Source organism: Coregonus lavaretus (assembly GCF_964263955.1).
Source record: "Coregonus lavaretus genome assembly, chromosome: 18".
NCBI lineage: Eukaryota > Metazoa > Chordata > Actinopteri > Salmoniformes > Salmonidae > Coregonus > Coregonus lavaretus.
The window spans coordinates 11,065,337-11,075,557 of NC_140005.1; the positions used below are offsets into that span (position 1 = coordinate 11,065,337).

At 48.1% G+C, this 10,221-nt stretch overlaps 1 pseudogene across 1 annotated transcript; it reads left to right on the forward strand.

The window, feature by feature from the left end:
• The first annotated feature begins 237 nt into the window (after positions 1-237).
• On the forward strand, positions 238-1,674 carry LOC311145380 (cannabinoid receptor type 1A-like; annotated as a pseudogene). The gene has a single exon. The product of its transcript is annotated as a cannabinoid receptor type 1A-like (transcript).
• The last annotated feature ends 8,547 nt before the right edge of the window (positions 1,675-10,221 follow it).

The window sequence follows — 10,221 nt, forward strand, 5'->3', positions numbered from 1 at the left end:
CTATTATCTGAGACACAACTGCTGCAGAGTCAACTGGCTGATACAGGGATGCCAACAATATCACCCAGCAACATTCCCATATCACCCACAGTTAAAATCCCCCACAGTTAAATACATACACATTTGCCTACCCCAACATTTGTCACAATTAAACACAATTAAACAGACTAAATAATAGAAAGTATTAATGATTTCAACATTTTCTTGAACTTTGTTTTCTCTCTAGACACGCATCTAATGCTACATCATTTACCACTCAACTGAGCAGCCATGAAGTCTGCTCTGGATGGTATAGCTGACACCACTTTCCGAACAATGACTACTGGTTTGCAGTATCTTGGCTCCAACGATGTGAGCTATGATGACACGTCCATTGATTCTGGCTTCGCCAAGACTGGATTCCACTTACAGAAGACTCACTCTGCCCCACTTAGTAACTCCTTCCCTGGACAAGTACCTGGGGACAAGGAGCTCATCTATAATGGCAACTCCATTTACCCGACCAACTTCTCTGAAATGCTTGGCAATGGGACCCGATGGGAGGGCGGGGGTTCTATCCAATGCGGGGAGAACATTGTGGACATGGAGTGCTTCATGATTCTGACCCCCAGCCAGCAGTTAGTAGTAGCGGTCATGGCACTCACCCTGGGAACCTTCACAGTGCTGGAGAACCTTATCGTATTGTGTGTGATCCTCCACTCCCACACCCTGCGCTGTCGGCCCTCATACCACTTCATAGGAAGCCTGGCTGTAGCCGACCTTCTGGGCAGTGTCATATTTGTGTACAGTTTCTTGGACTTCCATGTACTGCACCGGAAGGACAGCCCCAATGTGTTTCTATTTAAACTCAGTGGAGTCATCGCCTCTTTCACTGCCTCTGTGGGCAGTCTCTTTCTCACGGCCATAGACCGCTATATCTCCATACACAGGCCGATGGCTTACAAGCAGATCGTCACCAAGAACAAGGCTGTCATTGCCTTCTGCATGATGTGGACTATCTCCATCGTCATTGCGATTCTCCCCCTACTGGGCTGGAACTGTAAACAACTGAACTCGGTGTGCTCAGACATTTTCCCGCTCATCGACGAGAAGTACCTGATGTTCTGGATAGGGATGACCAGTGTACTGCTTCTATTCATCATCTACGCCTACATGTTCATCCTGTGGAAGGCCCACCACCACACTGTGCGCATGATGAGCCGCAGCTCCCAGAAGAGCATCATTGTCTACATGGCAGACGGTACCAAGGTGCAGACCATGCGTCCTGAGCAGGCCCGTATGGACATCCGCCTGGCCAAGACCTTGGTGCTAATCCTGGTGGTCCTCATCATCTGCTGGGGCCCTGTGCTAGCCATCATGGTCTACGACCTCTTCTGGAAGATGAACAACTTCATCAAGACGGTCTTTGCCTTCTGCAGCATGCTCTGCCTGCTCAACTCCACCGTCAACCCCATAATCTATGCACTGAGGAGTAAGGACCTGCGCCGGGGCTTCCTTAACATCTGCCAGACGTGCAGGGGAACTTCTCAACCACTGGACAACAGCGCTGAGTCCGATTGCCATAGCAGGAGCGTCAAAGGCACAGCCACAGCCTACAAATCCTCGGCTAGCTATGCAAACACCACTGTAAAAGAGGCCAAAGTCAACCTGTCGGTCTCCGCAGAGGCGGTCTGAGATACTGTCTGCCATCATGTGACTGTGAAGGTATCGACTGTGAAGAATTAATGTAGAATAGACACTACCCCAACTAACGCTGCCCAGAAAGTTTGCCAAACATGAACTACAAAATAAAGTCTATGAAACTGTAACACAAGATAATGTGGATTATTATACTGAACAATAATATAAACCCAACATGTAAAGTGTTGGCCCCATGTTTCATGAGCTGAAATAAAAAATCCCAGAAATATTCCATACACGAAAAGCTTATTTCTCTCAAATTTTGTGCACAAATTTGTTTATATCCCTGCTAGTGAGCATTTCTCCTTTGCCAAGATAATTCAGCCACCTGACAGGTGTGGCATATCAAGAAGCTGATTAAACAGAAGCTGATTAAACAGCATGATCATTACACAGGTGCACCTTGTGCTGGGCAATAAAAGGCCACTCTAAAATGTGCAGTTTTGTCACACAACTCTATGCCACAAATGTCTCAAGTTTTGAGGGAGCGTGCAATTAGCATGCTGACTACAGGAATGTCCACCAGAGCTGTTGCCAGAAAATGTACTGTTAATTACTCTACCATAAGCCGCCTCCAACGTTGTTTTAGAGAATTTGGCAGTACATCCAACCGGCCTTACAACCGCAGACCATGTGTAACCATGCCAGCCCAGGACCTCCACATCCGGCTTTTTCATTTGCAGGATTATCTGAGTCCAGCCCCCCGGACAGCTGATGAAACTGTGGGTTTGCAAAACTGAAGAATTTCTGAACAAACTGTCGGAAACTGTCTTAGGGAAGCTCATCTGCGTGCTCGTCGTCCTCACCAGGGTCTTGACCTGACTGCAGTTTGGCGTTGTAACCGACTTCTGTGGGCAAATGCTCACCTTCGATGGTCACTGGCACGCTGGAGAAGTGTGCTCTTCACGGATGAATCCCGGTTTCAACTGTACCAGGCAGATGGCAGACAACATGTATAGCGAAGTGTGGGCGAGCGGTTTGCTGATGTCAACGCTGTGAACAGAGTGCCCCATGGTGGCAGTGGGATTATGGTATGGGCAGGCATATGCTACGGAAAATGAACACAATGGCATTTTATCAATGCCAATTTCCATGCACAGAGATACCGTGACGAGATCCTGAGGCCCATTGTCGTGCTAGTCATCCGCCGCCATCACCTCATGTTTCAGTATGATCATGCACAGCCCCATGTCGCAAGGATCTGTACACAATTCCTGGAAGCTGAAAATGTCCCATTTCTTCCATGGCCTGTTTACTCACCAGACATGTCACCCATTGAGCATGTTTGGGATGCTCTGGATCGACGTATACGACAGCGTGTTCCAGTTCCCGCCAATATCCAGAAACTTCGCACAGCTATTGAAGAGGAGTGGGACAACATTCCACAGGCCACAATCAACAGCCTGATCAACTCTACGCGAAGGAGATGTGTCGCTCTGCATGAGGTAAAAGGTGGTCACACTAGATACTGACTGGTTTTCTGATCCACGCCCCTATTTATTTGTTTTAAGTATCTGTGACCAACAGATGCATATCTGTATTCCCAGTCATGTGAGATCCATAGATTAGGGCCTAATGAATTTATTTCAATTGACTGATTTACTTACACTACCAGTCAAACGTTTTAGAACACCTACTAATTCAAGGGGTTTTCTTTATTTTTATGATTTTCTACATTGTAGAATAATAGTGAAGGCATCAAAACTATGACATAACACATATGGAATCATGTAGTAACCAAAAAAGTGTTAAACAAATCCAAATATATTTGAGATTTGAGAATTCTTCAAATAGCCACTCTTTGCCTTGACGACAGCGTTGCACACTCTTGGCATTCTCTCAACCAGCTTCACCTGGAACGCTTTTCCAACAGTCTTGAAGGAGTTCCCACATATGCTGAGCACTTGTTGGCTGCTTTTCCTTCACTCTGCGGTCCGACTCATCCCAAACCAACTCAATTGGGTTGAAGTCGGGGGATTGTAGAGGCCAGGTCATCTGATGCAGCACTCCATCACTCTCCTTCTTGGTAAAATAGCCCTTACACAGCCTGGAGGTGTGTTGGGTCATTGTCCTGTTGAAAAACAAATGATAGTCCCACTAAGCCCAAACCAGATGGGATGGCGTATCGCTGCAGAATGCTGTGGTAGCCATGCTGGTTAAGTGTGCCTTGAATTCTAAATAAATCATAGACAGTGTCACCAGCAAAGCACCCCCACACCATAACACCACCTCCTCCATGCTTTACGGTGGGAAATACACATGCAGAGATCATCCGTTCACCCACACCGCATCTCACAAAGACAAGGCGGTTGGAACCAAAAATCTCCAATTTGGACTCCAGACCAAAGGACAAATTTCCACCGGTCTAATGTCCATTGCTTGTGTTTCTTGGCCCAAGCAAGTCTCTTCTTCTTATTGGTGTCCTTTAGTAGTTGTTTCTTTGCAGCAATTCGACCATGAAGGCCTGATTCACACAGTCTCCTTTGAACAGTTGATGTTAAGATGTGTCTGTTACTTGAACTCTGTGAAGCATTTATTTGGGCTGCAATTTCTGAGGCTGGTAACTCTAATGAACTTATTCTCTGCAGCAGAGGTAACTCTGGGTCTTCCATTCCTGTGGCGGTCCTCATGAGAGCCAGTTTCATCATAGCGCTTGATGGTTTTTGCGACCGCACTTGAAGAAACTTTCAAAGTTCTTGAAATGTTCCGTATTGACTGACCTTCATGTCTTAAAGTAATGATGGACTATCGTTTCTCTTTGCTTATTTGAGCTGTTCTTGCCATAATATGGACTTGGTCTTTTACAAAATAGGGCTATCTTCTGTATACCCCCCCTTCCTTGTCACAACACAACTGATTGGCTCAAACGCATTAAGAAGGAAAACATTTTCACAAATTAACTTTTAAGAAGGGACACCTGTTAATTGAAATGTATTCCAGGTGACTAGCTCATGAAGCTGGTTGAGAGAAATCCAAGAGTGTTCAAAGCTGTCATCAAGGCTATTTCATGAATCTCAAATATAAAATATATATTTGATTTGTTTAACACTTTTTTGGTCACTACATGATTCCATATGTGTTATTTCATAGTTTTGATGTCTTCACTATTACTCTACAATGTAGAAAATAGAAAAAGTAAAGAAAAACCCTTGAATGAGTAGATATTCTAAAACTTTTGACCGGTAGTGTACATTGAGATGGACCAAGAAAATGACGCAGGTTAATGTTTTTCCTCATGAATCTTGTTCTGGAGGCAGCTCTGCAGTGGTCACTAGCTGGCACAGACACAAAGTCATACAATTTTAAACCTAACCCTAACCATATTGCTAACCGTAATGCCTAACCCTAATCTTAAATTAAGACTAAAAAGCAATTTTACAATTTTCAGCTGGCCAATCTAATGGAAATCTTACAGTTCTGACTCCAGGACAAGACTCATCCCCAGGGCCAGTTCCAGGCATAACCAACATAAGCGGTCGCTGCTACAGAGCCCCCGGTGGCAATAGGTGTAACCAGGTGCAATTTCAAAATTTGGCTGTGCATCAGCAGTTGTTATGTCAGTCATTCAATAAGCCGTGTCAGCTAACAATGTTTAGATATGTAGTTAGTCTAGCCAGCTATCTAAACTTGCAGTAATCATGGCCGAATACCGATCGGGCTCGCAGGGCACATGTTTAGGGGACCCGACCTCCAGGGGGCCTCATACATTTTGTTAGTCATTCAGCTATCATATTAACATGGCATAAGTCAATACAAAATGTGTAGAATTGCAGGAAATTAGCTTTAAAACTGCAAAAATGTCTCTTTACCCCATGTAAAAATGGGTAGAATTAGTTGTAAAACTGCTGATTCTTTACTCTCTGCCCCATGGCAAAATTTCCACAAATTCACTTTTAAGAAGGCACACCTGTTAATTGAAATGCATTCCAGTTGACTACCTCATGAAGCTGGTTGAGAGAATGCCAAGAGTGTGCAAAGCTGTCATCAAGGCAAAGGGTGCTTATTTGAAGAATCTGAAATATAAAATATATTTTGATTTGTTTAACACTTTTACATCTACAATGTAAAAAATAGTAAAAATAAAGAAAAACCCTTGAATGAGTAGGTGTTCTAAAACGTTTGACCAGTAGTGTATATGACCTATAACTCAGTAAAATTGTTGAAATAGTTGTATCTTGCGTTTATATTGTTGTTCAGTGTAGTTCAATCTTTTCAGAAGCACTTCGTTAATTCATTTTCATAGGGAAACAGTGACGATAAGCATTGTTAAACTGTACAGTTGTGTATTTAGTGTCACGCTGATCTGCCCTGACTGTATGGTTTGTTCCGTTAAAATGCTTCTAGGTGAAATTGGCTGCTCTTTCCACTGTAAATTATACTGTAAATTATGAAGTATGTTTTATGAAACTGTTTTGACTGCCTTATTTTTTGAATTATGTATAATTAAAGGCCATGTTATGCCATACAAGAGTAGATAATGTACATATTTTCAATGATTCACATTGTTTCAACTAACAGGGAGACCGATTTCCCCCAAAGAAAAACCACAACCATAAAGACATGTAATGTATTAAATACGTTTTTTCCCCCATCTCCATCTCTCCATATATGTTAAATAAGTGTTTTTCTGTGAATGAACATCTTAATTTCTGTTTTAATTAAATAAAATCATTCAGGAAAGCACCTTGTGAACCACACATATACAGTATTACACATTTAATTGTTTTTGCATCTCCGTAAGGGTTGGTGTGAGGTGTGACCCAGGTGTGGTGCAGGATAGACAGTAGGCAGTAGGCAAGGATGGTGAAACAAGGATCTTTACTGGTGGTCCAAAAACCAGGATACAAAACAACAGACTATACACAAAAACAAATGAGGAGCACATAGGTCTCCAAAAAACAGGCTGACAGCAAACAATACGAAATACTAACTCTGACTGGAAAAACACAATGACATAGGGAGAACACTTCTTGAGTACCTGTAACTCTGTCACGTGATCTGACACTGATACGTACTGCTTGAAATCAAGGAACTAGCAGAGAAAACTGAGCAAGGGAACACAGGGAAGTGAGGTCATAAATGCACAGGTGACACCAATTGGCAGATAATTAGTCCCGACTGTGAGTGAGGAGGTGCCTAAGGTTGTCGGAGGATGACACCTAGTGGGTCGCTAGGAAGCGACGGAAAGCTGTATCAGCCCTAGGTCCAGAATGTCCCTCCTGGGCACACTGGACCGCTACACCGGCCCATAACTCTCCCAGTCCACCAGAAATAGGAGACCCCTCCCCACCCGCCGGCAGTCCAGGATCCGGTCCACCGTAAAAGCCGGCTGCCCTCTGACGATGCGCAGAGGGGGAACAGTACGAGGAGGGGGAGCCAGGGGCCAGGTGGCGACGGGCTAGAGGAGGGACACATGGAATGTGGGATGCACCCGCATGGTGGGGGTAAGGTCACTGGGTTGACTCACCGGACCACTCTGAATGGCCCGACGGGACCGCCGCCTCCTCCTCTTGCTCGGGAATAGGGGCGCTTGGGGATAGGCAGGGGTCGGAGCAGCCCTGCCGTAAGCTGACGTGAGCTCTTCGTGGATGCGCACAACCGGGCAAGCAGCCATGAAGGCGCGCATATCCCCTTCAGCAGATGGCCACCAGAACCTCCTATGCAGGAACTCCAACGTCCTGGCGCCCCCCGGATGGCTGGTGAGGTCGGACGCGTGCGCCCACTGAACATCCTACCCGATGGACCTCCACCCGGATTGGGCTCCCGCCGTAGCGCTGCTCTGACCAGTCTATCAATTCCCCACGAAACTGGGGTAGCCATCAGGGCATTGGGGACAATGGAGTCGTCCTTCATGGCAAGCGTCTCCGGCCGGGACAAGGAAAGCCATCACCCTCGTGTGGGCATGGCGCCCGGCAGGAGATCGATAGCGCAGTCATAAGGCCTGTGAGGAGGTAGGCCCTTGGCACGCCTCTTACTAAACCCCTCCCCCAGATCCCAATACTCCTGGGGAAGAGGTGAGGACTGGTAGGTGGTCTGGGACGGTGGTTTGGGCTGATGAGTGGTCGGTGGCGACCGGAACAGGACGGGGGCGGAGCCTCCCTCCCGGATGAGCCGCCCCGTGGACCAGTCTATCCGGGGGTTGTGGGCGACCAGCCAGGGGTGCCCGAGGACGAGGGGAAACTCCGGAGAGTCCACAATGAAAAACTGGATATACTCCCATAGCCCCCCCGCCACCCGGACACGCACGGGGACAGTGCGCCGGGTGATGCAGCCTGACCCCAACGGCCGGCCGTCCAGGCCCATGACCGGAACCGGCTCGGCGAGAGAGAGTAATGGAACGCTCCACCCTTGGGCCAGCCCCGCGTCCATCATGTTTCCCGCGGCCCCAGAATCCACCAGTGCATGCGCCCAATGCGCAGCGCGGGCCCACTTAACCCTGACGGGGAGAAAAGTCTGGGCGTCTCTGGAGTTGGGGTTTCGGTTCCGGCTCACTAGCACCCCTCCCGATGCCAGCGAGCACTGCTGTTTTCCCGGCTTCTCCGGGCATGAGTCGCCGTGGTGACCTGCGTGGCTGCAGTACCGGCAACGTCCCTGGGGCAGACGCCTCTGCCTCTCCATCCGGGGCAAGCGCACCTCACCCAGCTGCATAGCCTCCTCCTAAGGCGTCTCCTCCCTGAATCGGCGGAAAGCCTCCGGGCTGATAGGGAGACGTGGAGGTGAGCCTTGCGTCATGCCTCTCTCGTATGCCCTGTCACGATGCCGATTGTCCACCCGCACCGAGAGGTTGACGAGGCCGTCCAGTTGATCAGGCAGCTCCCTGAAGGAGAGTTCGTCCTTCATCCCCTCCTATTCCCCTGCGCGTACAGTACGACCAGGGCGGCCTCCTCCCATCCTGCCTCTCGAGCCCTGGTCCGGAACTCCATGGAGTAGTCTGCCGACAAGCCGTGAGCCGCTTCCCGGCCTCGTGCCCCGACACCACCCAAGAGGTGTCGAACACCTTGCGTAACTCCCGGGTGAATTGTTAGGAGTCGGAACATGCCGAAGTTTGGCTTTCCTACTCCACGGTAGCCCAGGAAAGGGCCCGACCTGTCAACAGAGTGATAATGTAGGCCACCCGGCCCTGCTCCATTGGAAAGGAGGAGGGTTGTTGGCTGAACATCAGGGAACACTGGGTGAGGAATTCCCTGCAGCCCTCTGGACGTCCGTCGTACTCTCCGGAGGTGGTAGGCGGGGTTGCCGCAATGTCGCAGGCAAGACTGGAGACGCCGCTGCCGCAGCTTCCGCGCCGCCGGCTGCCAGGACTGGTCGGGTGTCCACTCGGCTCTGCACGGCGATCGTCAGCTGGCGGAGATTCTCAATTATCTGCTGCAGGCTGCGGTCGTGCTGACCAGCATGGCTCCCTGCGCTGCCAATGCGCTATGATACTATGCTGCCTCCGCTGGGTCCATATTGGCTCAGTTTTCTGTAAGGGTTGGTGTGAGGTGTGACCCAGGTGTGGTGCAGGATAGACAGTAGGCAGTAGGCAAGGATGGTGAAACAAGGATCTTTACTGGTGGTCCAAAAGCCAGGATACAAACAACGGACTATACACGAAAACAAATGAGGAGCACATAGGTCTCCAAAAAACAGGCTGACAGCAAACAATACCAAATACTAACTGGAAAAACACAATGACATAGGGAGAACACTTCTCGAGTACCTGTAACTCTGTCACGTGATACGACACTGATATGTACTGCTTGACATCAAGGAACTAGCAGAGAAAACTGAGAAAGGGAACACAGGGAAGTGAGGGCATAAATAAACAGGTGAATCAGATAGTCACAGGTGACACCAATTGGCAGATAATTGGTCCCGACTATGAGTGAGGAGGTGCCTAAGGTTGTCGGAGGATGACACCTAGTGGGTCGCTCCGGAACTGCGACCCACTCCTGTAAGAGATCTCATGAGATTGAGGGCCGCACTACAATGCTACTGTGATGGGTAGAACTTGTTATTTCATGAAACTACAGAGATAGAAAAAACATAACTGTCACGACTTCCGCCGAGGCTGCCTCCCCTCCTTGTTCGGGCAGGCTTCGGCATTCATCGTCACCGGCTTACTAGCCACTGCCGCTCCATATATCATCATTCCATTTGTCTTGTCTTGTCAATTACACACACCTGGTTCTTTTCCCCTCATTAGTCAGTGTATAAGTGTTCCCTCTGACCCCCTTGTCCTTGTGGGTGATTGTTTATTGTGAGGGTAGTGTAGCTCGGTGGAGCTACTCGCACCTTGTATTGCTGGGGTAGATATTTCCCCTGTGCCTGTATATTGTTGGAGTATCCCGTACCGTGTATTGCCGGGGTAGATAGTTTCCGCTGTGCCTGTTTTCGTTTGCCACTATCCAGCGCAATTGTGTACGACGGAATAAACTCTGTATTCGGTGATTTACCCTCCTGCGCCTGACTCCTTCTATCACACTCATCACAAAATTGTATTGATATGTAGCTACTCATCTTATTTAAGACCAGACTAATTTAGTAATAAGCAATGTACAG